Source organism: Tubulanus polymorphus, chromosome 2 (assembly GCF_964204645.1).
Source record: "Tubulanus polymorphus chromosome 2, tnTubPoly1.2, whole genome shotgun sequence".
In the NCBI taxonomy this organism is placed as follows: domain Eukaryota; kingdom Metazoa; phylum Nemertea; class Palaeonemertea; order Tubulaniformes; family Tubulanidae; genus Tubulanus; species Tubulanus polymorphus.
This window is the reverse complement of record NC_134026.1, coordinates 10150890-10169122: the sequence shown is the minus strand read 5'-3', so window position 1 is coordinate 10169122 and position 18233 is coordinate 10150890. Positions and strand designations below refer to the sequence as shown.

General features: G+C 37.1%; 2 protein-coding genes across 2 annotated transcripts in view; both read left to right on the top strand.

Annotated features, from left to right (window-relative positions):
* The window catches only part of LOC141898895 (uncharacterized), a 116856-nt gene that overhangs the window by 28687 nt on the left and 69936 nt on the right, over positions 1-18233 (top strand). The gene's annotated exons all lie outside the window — the stretch shown is intronic.
* The window catches only part of LOC141900631 (uncharacterized), a 55214-nt gene continuing 44459 nt past the window's right edge, over positions 7479-18233 (top strand). The window contains exon 1 of the mRNA XM_074787613.1: positions 7479-7576. The gene's annotated coding sequence lies outside the window, so the exon portion shown is untranslated. The remainder of the gene's footprint in view (positions 7577-18233) is intronic.

Below are 18233 nucleotides of genomic sequence, written 5' to 3'. Positions count from 1 at the left end.
ATAAAACTTGAATATGTTTAAACTAGTGAACTAAATCCAGCAACTGCCTGTTATGAAAACTAGACAACACGAACCAACAGATTTTACATTTTACTTTAAGATCAAACATTTAATGATAGAAAAATTAGATATAACATAATGACTTTAAGGAAATATATTAAAAAACCGACTACAGGCTGTTCCAACTAAAATAATGGGACCCCCTATAGTAGTGGCTACATAACGATTATTAAAAGGGCACACAAATGCGGTTTAACATAAATCACATGCAATTAAAAATTACGCTGCATACTTTGATATCGATGTAGCTCCGTTGATCATTAGCCTAGGTAAATGGCGGTTTTTTGCTAGAAATCGACAGAAAACACCAGCTAACACCACAGTTGTCAGGCTGTTTAATTTACTTTTCGTCGTAAGAATTTTCGTGCTTAATATATTGACAGAATAAATCAAAGTCAGAATTCCATGAACATTGGACCCAACATTGCCATACTTAACTGGATTCTTACACTACATTAGATAGTTCTACCATATTCAGCAAAATCTTACCCAAGACGTCAAAATGGCGTGTATCCTTTGTGCAATTTCTTGTTCAGCTAAACTGGTTGTTTGGGGAATACCCCAGCTGCTGAGGGTATTCCCTGGTATTCCGTCAACAACCAATCAGAGCGCAGCTTTCTCACAATGACGTCGCAAGCATGATCACGCAGGCCACGGCCTCCCCCTTGAAGAGCAGTGACTAGCTGAAAGAGCCCAAGTGATCTCCGCAGAATGAGGTATTCATTTTCCGGATGGAACATATATTCGCGTAAAAATACCGAACTTTGACTGCTAATTACTGCATAACTGGAACGTTACACAGTTTCATCTTTTCACCGTTTTATCATTTTTCGGTAAAGTTTTAAATGGCACTAATCGCATAACGAAAGTGTTCGGTACATAAGACAAGTTTACGTGCATTGCATTTTGTGAGCGAGTTACTTCCGAAAAGGTCTCCAGACCATTATAAAGACTTCGTCGACTTTAGTCAACGAAGTCAATAATGCATTTTACACACGGGCGGTTTGGTGGGGGGCATTTACCATGGAGTTTCCTTCATCTCCAAAGAACAGGTGGGGGCGTTTACAGTAGAGGGGGCGCTTGCCCGGGAGAATACAGTATGTAGGATGACAGAAACGTTAGCTGTAATTCTATTCTGTCCGTGAGTCTGCTGCATAACTTATGGACATCATGTACATCCATGGAATAATTCTCAAAAGCAAATAGCAAATAATTGAATAATAATAGTACGTAGAATTCATTTTGACAATATCTTCATTACACTGATTCATTATGTTGGACAATATTATATGTACAGTATATGTAATACTGTATTATTGTATATGTTCTATGTAAATAAAATATCAATCAATCAATCAATCAATTCCATTTCTCATTGATTCTGATCAATTGTTTGTATAGAGTAACTGATAACCACACAAATTTTTTTTGTGATACCAGTGACCACCGAAATCTAATGCAATCCACTGTCCCTTCCCTGTTGAACTAGTGCATACTTCTGGAGGACAAGTATCCGTCGCTTTTTTTCTGGATTTGCAGATCTTCGATTCCTTTGACCAAATGAGCTAGAAAAGATAAAGAATTATTGGCCTAACCGTTATTAAAGTCATTGACCCTAATAAGTTGTCTACCTAAAATCAACAATTAAGACACTCCAAAGCAATACAAATTAACTGAGGTTCACTGTAATTATCAATTTAATCATTATTCATCATTTTGTATTCAATATTAATACTGCCCTAGCATGATAAAAGGCAGTAACTTAATTTTTAAAGTTTTGAGAAAAACGCGATTTAAGATTCACGGCATTCCCCCATCGATCCAGTTAGTATAAATTCTTCAAATCTCATACCATTACAATCAATTCATTCCAAAACACGGTTACGCATATTTTCATGGCAAAAAATTCATTTTTTTCAGAATTATTTGATATTTTGTCAGTTACTGCTTTTTGACAGAAAATTGAGTCATATTTTACGTGTCCCTGATAATAAGAAAAGAAGTATTCCAAAAACGTGTCCGCATAAAAAGCAGCAACTCCAATTTGTAAAATGTTAAATGCCAGTAACTTCAAGAGAAATATAATAAAAAGCAGTAACATCTTTGTGTTCAGTTAAAGAGAAGTAACCTCAGTCCACACAGGTGGTGTTTGGATCCCGATATTCAAACGGGACCGAGAACACTGTGGGCTCGTATCTTAAAATAGGCTTGCATAGCGGACAAACTGATGATAAACATTCAATACTACAGAAAACAGAAGTTTCACAATTTTACTTGAAACTTAAAAGATAACTTTTTATTCAGAAAAATTTAACCGAACTCGAACTATAACAAATAACAAAAATCTCAATCTTCAATATAGTGAAAAGGAATAAACGAATTCATTAATCAACTGTCCGTATATTTAAAGAAAATATTCAGCCACAGTTAATCAAGCTCTTTCAGCTCCATCTATTCAGCATTAATAAGATCGATAACATTGTCACTGTTAGGCATATTCTCCCAGAATGCACGTTTCGATTCTGGCATCAGGGGGCACAATTTTCGCACAATGTCAGCCTTTTTCTCTGTCAACAAGCCACGTTGTTGTTCGCGTATCAAATTTGGAACTCGCAGATTTGCCAAGGACACATTCTTTTTCAGATAGGAAAACGTTTTCCAACTTTTTTCATCATGGCTACTTTTGAAGAGGATTTCGACTGAACCTCTGCAAAATTTCAACGATACTATTTCCTTAAGAAGTGGGCGGCCAGCTTTACCCAGTTTTGCCAGCGACTGGTTCCCAGTCCAGGCATGAAAGTCGTCATTTGTTATTTCAATCACATCAATTGTTCTACCATTTGAATCAGAAATTACATGACGGAAATCATCAAAATTAAATACGTTTCCACCTGGAACCTTCTTATATTGGGCTTCTACTCCAGCGTGTATACTATCAGCAGCCATGAAAGTGTGGCCTGGTTCGAAATATTTGAATGTGATGTCTTTTGCTTTGATGAGCTCTGAGTTCACTAATGTTATCATTGTTGTAAACAGGCAATAGCACTTATTCTGGCTTGAACAATTATCAAGCCAGAATACGATGTGTTCGTACGTGCTGTCCTGCAAAATGGCATTGTAAAATGCAGAGGAAACCTCTTCTGCTGCACGTCCAGCAACTCCTTCATGCCAGATGATGGAAATATTGGGCCGTTTGTTACATGTGTTACTCTTTTTGCCAACTGTCGCAAACGTTTCATGATAACATACCAATCGTTTAGTGAAGAGTACGCTCTTTATTCCTGGCATCCGGGGCAACATGATCACCTTTTGCAGATCTGCTGCACGGATAATAGTGTCGTTTAACTGGCCAGATTCAGCGTCTTGTTTGTAATGCCGTCTTCCTGTTTCTGCTCTGGTTGCATGGGCTTCCTGATTTTTGCAAATTGAACATTCTGCTAGGTTGTGGTCCTCTTTAGTGTGGATTTCATGCTTGAGGCACTGCTCGCACTGCTCTTCTCCTAGCTTAGCAAAACTAATACCCATCTCTGAAACTTGGTGTCGGTACGTGGTATAGCTACAACCATTAGGATGCTTTTCTAGGAAATCGTGGTGCATTGTTTTTATTGTAATGTCTGACGGTAGATACCGCCGATTGGGCGCATGCTCCCGCCGATAGTGGCTTACACACGGATTGAATGCCTCAATATGGTCTTTAATAATATTCTTGTCGATAGTTTTCATGTTATGAGTTGTTCCACGTCTATCATTTGCAGGTGACATATTTGTGACAGGTGTATTCTTCATAATGTTGAAAACAATCGAATCATTTTTTGGGTGATAGCCTAACGTTGTCAGAAAAAATGTTTTACAAACGGGGACTTCATTCCCATCTTGTGCGAGAAATGAATATCTGAAACTGAAATTCCGCCTAGAATCACCACCGTTTGTTTTCCGAACTACTGTTGTGCGACCAACGTAATTGTAAATAAATTTCCTTCGGTCATTATAACTATCCAAAGACCAATATTCCTCCCAGATTGCCTCACGTCTTTGCTCCGATATGACTTCACAGCACATCCTTCTACATTGTACGTTGCAACCAGCTTTTAATATATGCTTCGCAGAATCTCGCTTTCTTCTGCCTTCATGGGTCCGCATTTCTTTTTTGTACTTATACTTTTTTTTCGATTTTTCTGGTTGATTTTCTTTATCTTCATCTTGATGTTCGACGTTGTTTTCAGCGGTTAGATTAACCATCTTAGTATGCTGTCCGCTAGCAGTGATGATTTCATCAGCTGCATGATTTTCGGCTGGTTCACGCATCACAATTTGATATCCATCAGCAGTGACATTTTCATCTATATGGTTCTCAAAACTATTGGGGGCTATGTCACCTAATTCTGAATCAATATTTGGATCACTGACGTCATCGTCGTTTAGCTGATTGACAAAATTCATGTCTATCGTTGTGTTTAATGTGCTTAATTCTAATAGCCCTTCACCCACAGGAACATCTCCATCAAAATCAACGTGGGTGACTACAGGTCCAGGTATGGGCGGCAGCGTTAGAATTGTCGGCGTTAAGCGTCTCCGTTTTCGCTCTAAAAACAAAATGTTAATATATTTTAAACATCAGCAGTTATTTTCTCAGAACCCATCGTGTTTTAGTAGTGGCAAAAAGAAATCGAAAATATTTAAAATATCAGATGTTTCAACGAAGGTGGCTTTTTTAAGCAATCTTATCTATTCGCGAGTAATCGTTTTAATTTACACCGCCGAGAATAATGAGTGTACAGAAATTATTACTAAGGAGGTACTTTCTTCACTTTGGACATTCGTTTTTTTTTCAATAAAAGAATAACCAACTTTATCTTTTTAAAGCTCATCGATCCATAAATGAAACCTAATCGACATTTAGACAGTATCTATGAATATATACACCCCTCAACTTCAGATTACAAAACAATAAATGACACTTACCAGGAGACCTTTTCCCTAGCGCCAATTGTAGCATTTTCATTCCACGGGACGACATATTGCAGTACGTCACAGTGATCGTCAAAAAATGGTAATTACCAATTATAATCTTCATCATTAAAAAAGTTAAATATATGACTTACTGAAACCTATATATTTGGTGAATATCTATACCAGCTTCAACGTCCAACATGACTGAAAGTTATCTCATAAATTGACATTAACTAATCATTTGAATTGTGCAACTTGATTTTCATTGAATATATTCCTAACTCAGTAGCGAACAAGTTTGATTTTAAGATCATTTAAGAAAAGTGTCAAGCGTGGTATTACTATCACTCAATAGATGGCAGCACATGCAGAAAATTAGAGTAGTAGAAAAAGAAGTGACTCGAGGTTCCTGGTATGTAGAAAAGCAGTAACTTTGATTGCAGGTATTTTAAAAGAAAGTAACTTCGCGGCGCGATATTTTAAAAAGCAGTAACTTTATAGGCTGGTGACTTAAATAACAGTATCTCTGTTATTGATTATTATGAACAGCAGCAACTCGTAACTACACTATGTTGAAACGCAGTATCTTTGAGTTACTGTTGTTTGTTCCGAGATTGATGTATACTTGTCCAGAGATGCTGCTTTTTATCTCGCTTAACAGGGTTTTTTTTCAAATAGCGCCCTCTATATCTCACAAACCGAACTATATATAAAAAAACGGACTTGACCAGGTGATTGCGCACATTCTTTTACTTCAGAAAAGTTGAAAAAATAAATTTCCCCAAAAATTGAGTTACTGCCTTTTATCATGCTAGGGCAGAATAGTAAACATATGATTATTACCATTTTCACTAATTGTGGAACCAGATTCAGCTTCTGATTCCTTAGTTTCAGATTCCAGTTCAGGTTCCGACTCAGAATCCGATTCAGTATCGTGTGAAGATTCTGATTGCTTTTTGAGCGGGATCAGTTTTTTTATCCACTTTCGTTGGAAGATCCCGATTGCAGTTCGGGTGCGGGAACAGTTTCATTCTCGTGTGAAGATTCTGATTCCATTTCGGTTCCACTTTCATGTGAAGATAGTCAGGGTCTGAATTAAAGTTTATATCTGGAATGGAAATGCTGAGTCCGAATCAAGTCATTAAATTGAATGATGCAAATGATGTAATGATAATATACCTGCCATTACTGCCAATTTTCAATTTTATTCTATGCAACGTAGCTGGTGCTAGAGAATTTAGTGGCACCGTTAGGCACCTTTTCGCTACTCTCTTTCCATTTGTTCCTATAATTATAATAATTGATTGGTAAAATACATGGCTTGATATCATTTTATTATGACAACTGTTTAAACTATTTTTGCATTCCACAATTAATACATGTGCGTACCTGCCATTTGCACAATGCTGTTGCGAAAACCACCAAACTTTCTGCCAACTTCTCTAATGATGTTGATTCATCACACAGATCACAATCATTCGAGTTTATAGCCACTGAAGGCACACCTCCAATATTTATTGTTTTAACAGTCTTCTCCAACTGAAAGCAAAATATAGTGAACATTGTAAGAGAAACTATTGCCTTAGATGTAATTCTAGCACTTATTAATTTAGTTTTATACAATCTAACTGATCATATTCTCACCTGAGCTTCGTTGTCATCTATTATTCTCAAAATAATGTGATCAATATTTGATTCACTCGTATAGATGGTGGATAATTTATCGATCCAGGTTGATGTCATGAATTTCAGAACCTCATCAAACTGAATGTTCTTCAGTTTGCTACTGAACTATAAGAAAAATTGTAAATGTCTACTTGACTCATCTCAACCGCACTCAAGTCATTCAATAATATAGAAAATACAATAGAAAATCACAATTTCTGCTACAATAAGCAAGAGCGTGTAGTCTAAACACATTCTTGATCTAAGTTTTAGGGATGCTAAGACAATTTTTTTCCAGTTCCTCTATCCGTTCAATGCCACCCTTATCTTATCATGCAGTGATACCATCATATCAATTGGTTGCACACTGTTGTATATCATACGGTTCAGTTTGGTAGTTGTTATTCGATCTGTGTCTGCCAAATCCAAAAATGGAATGACCACAGTTCTATCCGATTTCCTATAAAAAGGAATGAATTTGTACTATTTTATTTATATTTTTATTTCAAATGGTTGATATAGTAAATAGGCTACCTGCGCGTTTGAGCAATTTCAATGTTTGTTGTAAACATTAAGCCAGCATTTTCGTCAGTCCGTCTGTCGGCTTTTGTCCTGCTTTTGAACACTTGAACATTCATAGACTCTTGTCTCTTCACAGACGACAAGTCCTCATACAGGTAGAGTGGTTTGCCTAACCTGTTGGACGACAAATGCCTGACTTGATGTATGGTTAATATTATGGCAAATGTCACACATCGATAGGCCGGCTGTCAATGCAACTGTTTTTCCTCTAAGAAAGAAGTTCATATAAATCTAACATGATATGAAATGAGGTAGTCTGTACAACCAGTGCATAAAATCTGACTTTCCATACCTGTTCAAGTTTTTTTCGGAATACACGGTGAGTGAAGGCTGCACCCGATAATATTAGTGTGTTACACCCTTGTTACAGGGTGTAACATAGCGTTACAGACATTTCACTTTGACTTATAGGGGTTTCATATAGTGTTGCAGGGTGTTACAGCCAGTTAAACCCCTGTTACAGGGTGTTACATAGCGTTTCAGATATTTCACTTTGACTTACAGGGATTTCAAATAGCGTAACAGGGCGTAACTGCCAGTTACACCCGTGTTACGGGGTGTAACATAGCGTTACAGATATTTCACTTTGACTTACATGGGTTTCACATAGTGTTACAGGGCGTTGCAGCCAGTTACACTCGTGTTACATAGCGTTACTGATATTTCACTTTGACCTACAGGGGCTTCACATAGTGTTACAGGGCGTTACAACCAGTTACACTCGTGTAACACGATGTTACATAGCGTTGATGTGTTTGACGGGTAAAATCAATATTTTTACGGGTAAATACGTTGTTTTTGACGGATAAATACACTGTGTTTGACGGACCATTGACAAATATGAAGTTTGAATTTCGACAGTATATCTATGATAGCGATTTTGATGCGTCAAATGAACAATTCGTTTTGACAGAATATCTACGTAGCAATTTTGACGTGTCAAATGATAATGAGTTTTGTCAGTGTATGTAAGATAGCGATTTGGTTTTGTCAGAATATGTGAGATCATATTTGATACATCAAATACCATATTTTGATGAGCATTTTATGTTGAGTTGACGAGCAAATTTGATGTTTAATTTTGACGGGTAAAAGATGAAAGTTTGTCGGGTAAAAAATGAAAGTTTGATGAGTAAAATATGAAAGTTTTATTAGTAAATTTGATGTTTCATTTTGACAGAACATCTATGCCATAAACTAGGGGTCCGACAGCCGAAAAGTTAGTGCAAAGACCTATTGGGACCCAAGTTGGCTAAAAATGAAATATGTGGCAATTCTTCTAATTAAACAAAGTAAACCTCTACTAATGACGGCGGAATGAGAGAAATGTTATAAAACATGACACCGGTTAAACATGATGATTTTATTGCGGATGATTATGGTTCGATGGCTTAAGAAGTTAGCACGTTTAAGTAGTTTGCTTTTATATTGATGAAGCGCATTGTTTGCTAGGAGACTGAAAATAGCGGATTCACCATGTATCCATCAAACTCGAAGGCAGCTTATTAAGTAAAAAATCGAGTTAGTTTCTACTTATTTTACTTGAATCGAGGTAAAACTGGTAGTTCTCTGAAGATTTACTTTTAGATGAAGCTTCCACCAAGATCATTTTTCCTGACAACCACGGTATAAATTTGTTGAGATTTCCGCGCAGACAATTCTATTTATAGTAAATTTTCAGTGATTCTATGAAATGTCAAATCAGCCCCATTGTCGGAATATGATAACGAATGACTGAGTTACAATGTACTAGTACGAAATATTCAGATTACGAATTAAATACACAAATAACTGTTCATCTGAAAAAATCAGAGACAAGATTATCAGTACACCTAATGTAAGGCTCTGGCGCCCAATAAACTTCCTATCAGCGAAACAGAAACCTGAATGTCACTGTGGATCAGAATTTCTTATCTCACCAGTTAGAATAATAGACTATGAAACTTACTCCGGCTGAGGCAAGGATTTAATCCCAGGACCCCGGAGACGTCAAATCTTTGGACAATATCGCGAGATAAGTCCTCTTAAAGTCGGATATTAAGACGCAATGGTTAATGTCGAAATTTGATAATCTGCAAATCGAACTTAGTACAAAGTTGAAAACATTTTTTCACTCAAATTTATCTGTCAAATTCGAGACAAGCAAATGGATTTGTTTTTCTATAGAAATCGCTTAAACATATTTCAAAATTAAGTCTTAACTCAATATCTATTGAATTGACATGAAACAGGCAGCACTTTGAGGGTTTTCTTTATCTATTTGGCAAGTACGAGTTTTTTCTGCTAGTCTAAAGAAGCGACCCGATGAAGCTTCTATAAACTAGTAGTGATAGATCGTATATATCAAATAAATGTAGACTACCTACAGAGTACTACCTGTTTAACGTCAATTCTTTTGGTTAATGAATTTCAGTCAATTTATGCTGGTTAAAATAGCTTGCTTCCTGCAATAACGATCGTAATCCCTCTCGCGATCAAACCTTGATCTGCGAGAAGGAGACCTTGCGCGTTAATTACGCTCACAACGTCTGGATCTAGTGGGAGAGCGAGCTCTATCCCTGGAGCGACAATCAGAATCAGACGATGTACGAACCGGAAGTTTTAACCGGATGACGTCTGGACCGGACCGGTGCCCGAACTGGACCGGACCGGTACCGACCGAACCGGTGCCGGTCGATCCCGACTACCGCAGCGTGCGCTCGGTTCAGAACATATAGTCCGAACCGGCTGAACCGGTGAACGACCAACGACCGGTGATTGACCGGAGACCGGTGCCGGTGAACCAGCGTTCCTCCCCGGTGAACGGAGTTGGGAAGCCGATCGTACCAGAACCACGTCAGAGAGACGTCGGTTGGCACGTCGAATCCCTACTATTAACTCGACGACGATGTCTTAGCTTCAGAGCCTTATCGGCCCGAAGCCAAAGGTCCTCCGATCACACCTCGCAAATCTTGCAAGGATTATTCCTTGCACAGATTCGTCCAGATTTACGCCTGCACGACGCACACGAAACGTGATTGTCCCGGGCGCCGAAAAAATGCCCGCATCCCTCCCCGCCATGATGTTGACCCTTAGGAGGGGGCGGCATAATTATTTCTGTCACAATAATAAATTCAATTCAATTAAATTATATTTGTAAAATTATAACGGTAAATAGAAACAAGGGATAGCCCCCAAACCGAACGGACTCACCATAACGAGAGTGATAACTCCCTTATATTCCTAATTCCTAGATTTTTATGGCGTAAAAATCCAACACGTTCTGAATGCTAGAACGCCAAGAAAAAAGATGGCAGATTTCGCCGGTGGCTAAATGCAATACCGCAGGGCCGGGTCGTGTAGAAAAACCATTGGCGATCAATCCAAATTTAGAAAATATTGGCAAAAACCATAGGAAAGGGTAAGTACTACTCGGAAATACAAATTTTAGTTCCAAAAATTGTAATTTTCCCTATAAATATATGTAGACTTTATATCATTCTAATCATTTCAAAATGTCGTATAGCGCTTAATAGAACGAATAAATGATTATCATTAAGCACTAAGTAATCTAAACCCATTTTCCTGGCAATCACGGAACCTGTATCAAAATATCGTATCGCTCAGGTCCTGTGCTCTCGAGGTCCTTCTTACATAGCCCCCCCCCCCCCTGCGCACTACGACCAGTCTAGCTATCGTCTTCAAAACATTTATACCAATTACGAAGATACAATATCTCAATCTGCTACCACCTACAGTGGTTGGCAGGAACAAATACTTCGGATCGGTTTGTTTTCCTATACGAATTTGAAACTGAATGAAATTGATTAGAACTGAATTGCTGTTTCTCGAATATAATTAACTTGATATCAAATGTTGATCTGCCACTTAATGATTTAATTTAATCTATATGGCTATTAAAACTTCATAAAGGTTTCTGAAACTCAAAGCTGTACCAACTAAGAACGCGTTACTTCGAGTTTGTAATACATGCAACCAAAATAATATTGGTGGGGACAAATACCATTTTATACTGGGGTGTGAATTTTTCAACGATATTAAAATTTTGTATACACTTAACAGATAGAGATATGGTGCAAATCATTCTAAATTCCATCAATTGCTCGATGATGAAAACTTGTATTACAGCATATCTAAATACATTACGACTGCTACACAACTGTTATAGCTATATAGCTATTATTATGTACAAATTTGCCAGCTTTGAAATTTGTATTGATATCATTATGCTTGGGAAATCTTTTTTGTTGAAATGAACTATAACATAACTAAACTCGAATATTGAAAACTGTGGATACTGGGCAGTCACTTTATAGAGTTTGCCATACCCAGAGGTATACTATGGGTTTAACCATTTGAGTGTATAGGGTATGACATACAATTGAGCTACACTAAGGGTGTTTTATCACCGTTCAACCAGATATGAGTCACCAAGTCACCAGAACTATTTATTTCAGCGTATCTAATCGGATCTTTCTGTAAATCAATGACTGTAAAAAATGTGTGCTTTGGTTTACACTAAACATACGACACTTATAGCCTCAAGTGAGAAAAATAATCTTTAAGCATGTTGGGAGGTGTATTTCTTAACCATGGCATGTAGCCAAATATAATCTACACAAACTATTGTGTCGTCCTCTTGCCTGGCATTCGGCACCTTGCAAATGACCATCTTCAGGTCGACCGACTTCATGCTTTGCACGTCCTCTTTGTTGAGGACCCTTGTTTCTAGGGCCTCACTGAAGTTATGCAACGGTCTTTTGTATAGTTGCTTTTGGCAGTTTATAGAGTATGCCATACCCAGAGGTATACTATGGGTTTAACCATTTGAGTGTATAGGGTATGACATACAATTGAGCTACACTAAGGGTGTTTTATCACCGATGAACCAGATATGAGTCACCAAGTCACCAGAACTATTTATTTCAGCGTATCTAATCGGATCTTTCTGTAAATCAATGACTGTAAAAACTGTGTGCTTTGGTTTACACTAAACATACGACACTTATAGCCTCAAGTGAGAAAAATAATCTTTAAGCATGTTGGGAGGTGTATTTCTTAACCATGGCATGTAGCCAAATATAATCTACACCAACTATTGCGTCGTCCTCTTGCCTGGCATTCGGCACCTTGCAAATGACCATCTTCAGGTCGACCGACTTCATGCTTTGCACGTCCTCTTTGTTGAGGACCCTTGTTTCTAGGGCCTCACTGAAGTTATACGACGGTCTTTTGCCTAGATGCTTTTGGCAGGAAATCAGATTTTTTGCGGAATCAACTGCTGCCAAATACATTCCATATCTTGTCCAGTCGACAAGGAGGACGTCGCCTTCATCGAACTAAAAGAGAATACAATAAATCTAAATCGTAATCATATATACATAGCTAATTCCCATTAACCTTTCAAAACCCGGAGTGCAGTAGCAGCATATTTATATATGTGCACGTCGAACGCAACTCGATTGAAATACGTGGCAAGTCAAGCGTAGGCTCTTACTAATGCTTTAGGACTTCTACTAATCTAACAAAGCATATACGTCTACTGTTGTCGTTTCAATAGACTCAGTCCAATGTTGCAGGGCTCCTACTAACTAAGCTTAACAAAGAAGTGACTACGTCCATGTCTAGCTCACTGTCATCATCGATGGTATCAATGGTGGGAGAACCTGGAAAGAAAGAGAATAATGAAGAAATAAATAAATTTTGTATGGTTGCTGCACAGTATGGAACATTATAAGTTTAGCCAGTGGAACATTTGGTTTCCTGGCCAACTTACAGATATTTATGTAGAATGTTGATACGAAAATCTGCTGTCAGTGCTTGACAATGCCATTGGCTTAAAATAGATATAATCAACAGCATTTTGAAGCTCTTGGTATAAACACAGCAATGATTTTAGTTGGCAAAAGCTGTGATTCTATCCTGAAATGTGCACTATGCAATAATAGGCTGTTGATTTAAACCAAGCTTTGCTGGCTTGAGATATTAACAGGGTTGATAAGTGTATATGTACAAATGCTTTCATACCAGAAGTTGATAGAAACTGTGGTTAAGGTGGGCAAGGTTTTACATGCTGTTGTTTTGGTTGGGTTGATAGACCTACAAAGTTTTGTCTTGTTAAGTTAAATAAATAGAGGTTAAAGGTCAAGTGCCCTCTAAATAGAATATTGTGTAAAACCTCTTTTTCTAAGTGTGATATGTGTATAAATGATAAGTGTGTTACTAATTTTTATTTGAGTAAAGCCATTACTGAGAAATAAGACTTAAAGTCGGCTATTTTCACCAGTTTGCCGTACACAGCAGGTGCCCGTTTGATGTGAAAAACCCACGATTGCAGACGTCATTGTAGTCAAACACACGTTTCCATGCACGTTGTAACACTGAACAATAACAAACTTTCGATGCGCTTTATGAATACCAAAGCTATGGCAAACTATTAGATTTGATTTAAAACAATGAACTTAGCTTTATTAGATAGATTTTAAAACAATCTGTGATGAAATAAGTAGTGTACTTCTGAAATAATCCACTAGTTTCCAGTCTCTAATCCTGCACCGCATAATCACCATTCGTAGCGTATTCAATTCTTAGAAAATAGAAGTTGTTTAAGATTCCTAAATTCTTTCTGATGATACTGTTGATACTGTTATACATAACTCAACAAACATACAATGGATAGCCAGCAGTAGAGCTGTGAATAAAGCGAAGGAATGATGTTGTTTTATAGATTTTATATATAGGCTATGTGTACTGAGTTCACACACGTGTAAGTTTGTTTGGCAAAGATGACGCATGAATGTGGCGCTGACACGCAGCTGCGGCCGATGTGCATACGCTATATAGGTCAATGATCCAGTTATTTAATTTTACTGATTTAAGACACATTTTTCTATAAGGCTGATCCCAGGTCATCATTTATATACTTAAGTATCATTTGAAGATAGGACCAGTTAAGCTAAAAGAAATATGAACATTTCAGCGATAAAGCAAAGTGCAAGTGATGAAATTAACCTTCAAAACTGATATTTTGTTCACCAAGAGTTATGATTAGGTCAGTCACCTCAAACTCATTGACGACATCGTGTGTAGCCAGTTTGTGGTACAAAGTCATCTTAGGTACTGTGTAGGGCCTATGTCATCATTGACCTTCAGCACTAATATTTACTAATGAGTGTTGGTTAGATAGATAGATAGATAGATAGATAGGTAGATAGATAGATAGATATTTATTTTTCGTATACCGTACATACAACATAAATGATAATCAATACGATTTCTTTTTTTATTTTCTATTTTATACACGCTGTTGGTTCTGAGGGATTCTTATAATAAGAATAACCAAAGTCTTCCAATGACCATTTTTAGGTCTCCCAATGACCAAACTGTTGGGTCATTGGGATGTCCCATGTGTGCATCCTACATTGACCACATGGTCATTGCAGGACCTCTGTGGACACCAAGGGACCTAAATGGTTATTCTAGGACATGGGATATTACGGGACCTCAAACGTCATTGCAGGACTATGTGGTAATTGCGAGACTTAGTCCCGTAGAGGTATACTTGGGTACGTAGACACGCTTAGAGTTCGAAGATATCGCCATATCCAAATATGTAGCATCAAAGGAAAGAAATCCGCCGTGTAACCACAATTCTGTAGAGGTTGCCACCTTTTATGGGGCCCTATGTCCTTCTAAATATCCGACAAGTTTCAGAGGCCTAGGGACACTATAAGGGGTCGAGTGGGTCCCCAGAAAGTGGTGGCGCGGCCGTCTGAGACCCCTGCTATGGCTGTGCAACAAAGTTTCTAGCTCCGCAACCAAGAGCCTAGGGCCCTTTTTTAAGGTATCCACACTTGGATTAGACCCTCCCCTAGGACCCTAAGTAGTTTCAGAGCCCTAGGGCCACTATTAAGGTCGTGCTGGATGTTAGAAGGGGTAGTTTTTCAGGTCTCAACTTATACATATTGCGCTATTGACAGTTCCTTTTTCATTCTTTATTCCCTCTTCCCAAGTGATGTTTAGATAGTTAATCCCATTAACCAAGCTACTTGTATTAAAAAGGACTTTGAAACTTGCCACAAAAAGGTAACAAGATGGCCATCTTACTTTGGTCAATCAAAATTTTCTACTGGTGGACGGGACCTTAGGGGATACATATACATACAGATATCAATGCGTCTTCAAACTTCAGCTAGGGGACAGGGACACCATGCCCACTTGAGAAGTGGTTTGAAATGCTCAGAAAATATCAATATTCAACGCCACCTTGTGAACATTTTAAGAAAGCAATGACCTTAAAACTCAACACAATCATAGAACATGTCACAAGCTTAAGGTCCCTAAAAAGATTAGGTTAGCTGCTGTAAATACCTGTGATTTGGCTCTTTTATTAACTGGTAAGTTTTCATCTTCATTGACTGGCGTGCTTTCATCTTTGTCAACTGGCATGTTTTCATTTTCATCAACCGGCAGGTTTTCTTCTCAGACTGGAATGAGAAACATAACAGTCATATCTATCAGAGTCATTCATGTACAACATGGTGAATGAAATAATCTGTATCTATCAGAGTCATTCATGTACAACATGGTGAATGAAATAATCTGTCATTAGTGCTATCCTTATACTGGACTAATGATACCTTATGGGGAAAGAGATCCCGGGACACAATGCCTACTTGGTGAAATGCTTGACAATCTGATAATCTCTGCAAGAAAGGGTTTAAAACATAATTTGACAATGTAATCACAGATTAATTCTTTCTTCCAAAAAAAAAATGTTTTTAATGTTCTGAATTTCTTACGAGTTGAGAACAATGAAGCAAACTTTTCAAGAGCTCTGCGATTTAGTTTCTCACCTATAACTTGCCAATTGATTATTTGTTGAAAAATGTTTGTTTCTTACTGTGAGTGGCACAATAACTTACCACTATCTTGTAACTGCTTGTCGTGATAGTCCTTAGCCTTCTGCTTCTTCTTCCGGGTAATTAGTTTGTTCCAATGTGAGACAGATGGCCTTGAACTGTTAACAAGTTCTATGCTTTCGCCAAACTTCTTAACCCCTTTCTGTAAAACATTAAAAGTTAATCCAAGGTACAAATCTTATATAGTTGATACCAACGAGGTAAATAATATCACAATAAAGGTTAAAAGTCTAGATAAGCAGCTATACAAGGACACCATCATTACTTCATCATTCTTCATTATCTAATTGCCCCATTGCTAAAGGTACCCCAACAAATCATAGAAATATGGTTTTCCCAGAAGAACAACCCAAGCCATCGAAATCCCAAAACAAGGGGTCTATATCATTGTAGTCTTTCACCCAGATCATCCAGAGAAAAATGAAAAGAGATCTAGCCCACAGATCATCGTTGAAAACGTAAAATATGTTTGACCAGAAAATACAATGTTAAAATTCAAGATGCTTTAAAATTTGATTGCGTCATACACACGAGGAAGAGCTGCCATCTGTGTACAAAAGTATAGAACTATAAACTAAGAGAGGTTCAAGGCACTTAAGCGTGAAACATACTGAAAAAATGCTGCTTTGTAACAGCTAGTGGAAAGATGGAAACTTACTAAACCCATTGTAGAAATACAGTCCACTAGATATTGTATCTTCTGGGGGAGAGTTAGGCAGAGTACAAAAAGTTGATTTTGTAGCTTTGGAGACAAAGAGAGAAGAAAATGCAATCTATATAAGTGTTAGTAAAATTTTTATTGTATAAAGCTTTAGTATCAAAGTGATAAACAAACTATTGATTATTCAGTTAAAAATCTGTCTATTAACATAAATCGTTAATTTGATGAATTAAATGCACAGGTCAGACAGATGTTCACAACAGGTTTGTAAAATGCATTTGAAGTGTTATTATTAACACCTAGAAAGACAGTTCAAGTAAGCAAAACATTATGATTTGATTTTTTCAAACATTTATCAAGGAATTGCTACTTTTTAGTATAAGAATATATAATCATAGTGTCACTTATTTAATTGGTGCAAAACCACCTTTGAAAACATGTAGACCTATTGTGTTTCAATGTTTTGAAGTACGGAATATAAAAACAATATATAATATATAAAAATATGTAAAAAAAATAGCTATCTGCTATGTCTACTCTAACATATGCTATATAATACTGTTTGAAGAGACTGCTACTTCTAAAAATAAGAATACATACATTCTCTATATTCTGTATCACTGCAAAACATGAGTAGATTTTAGATGCGACGCAATGCAAATGGGTTAGAAGATTGTGAATGGCACTATCATGGCAATTAAATGAAGTTGAAAGGTTTTAATTACAAATTTCAAAAAATAAGTTAAGATACATGTACAACAAAATAATCAAAAATACAGTTTAGTTTAAACGATCTTAATTTGAATGCAGTTGTACAGGTACATAGTAAACACTAAAAACTGTAGAATCCACTAAGGACTTAGTTTTCATCAGACGTTATGTGCAAAATTCTTTTTCCATGCATCTTGTTGACATTAGCAGGAAGTAGGGCCATGAAGTCATTATTCGTGTTATCATCACTGAGTTTCAGTTGAAAATATTCCTCACAAAGTTCCTTTGCACAATGAACGATTATGCAATCTTGTTGGTCAGTCATTGCAATGAAATTTATATCGCTGTCATTGCAGCTTTCAATTCCTTCCAGGTTAAGAGTAGCACTAACCGTTGGCGCTTCTGTAGTCTGCAATTATAAAAACAATCTGCATTAAAAACATGTTTAGTAAGACATAAAAGAAATGATTAAATGTGAAGAGGTGAGACTTTCTTCTGGAAATGAACTGATTACAAATTTTATTCGAGCTCACATTTTATAGACCTGGCCACTGTAGAGAAACAATGTAACTTTTTTGGCCTTAGTCAGTTTTGAAAAGGAGACTATCATTACAATCAAATTGTGTGAAGTTTCATGCGCTGTTTCTGGTTGACAAAAGATGCAAACTTTACAGAAAAAATGC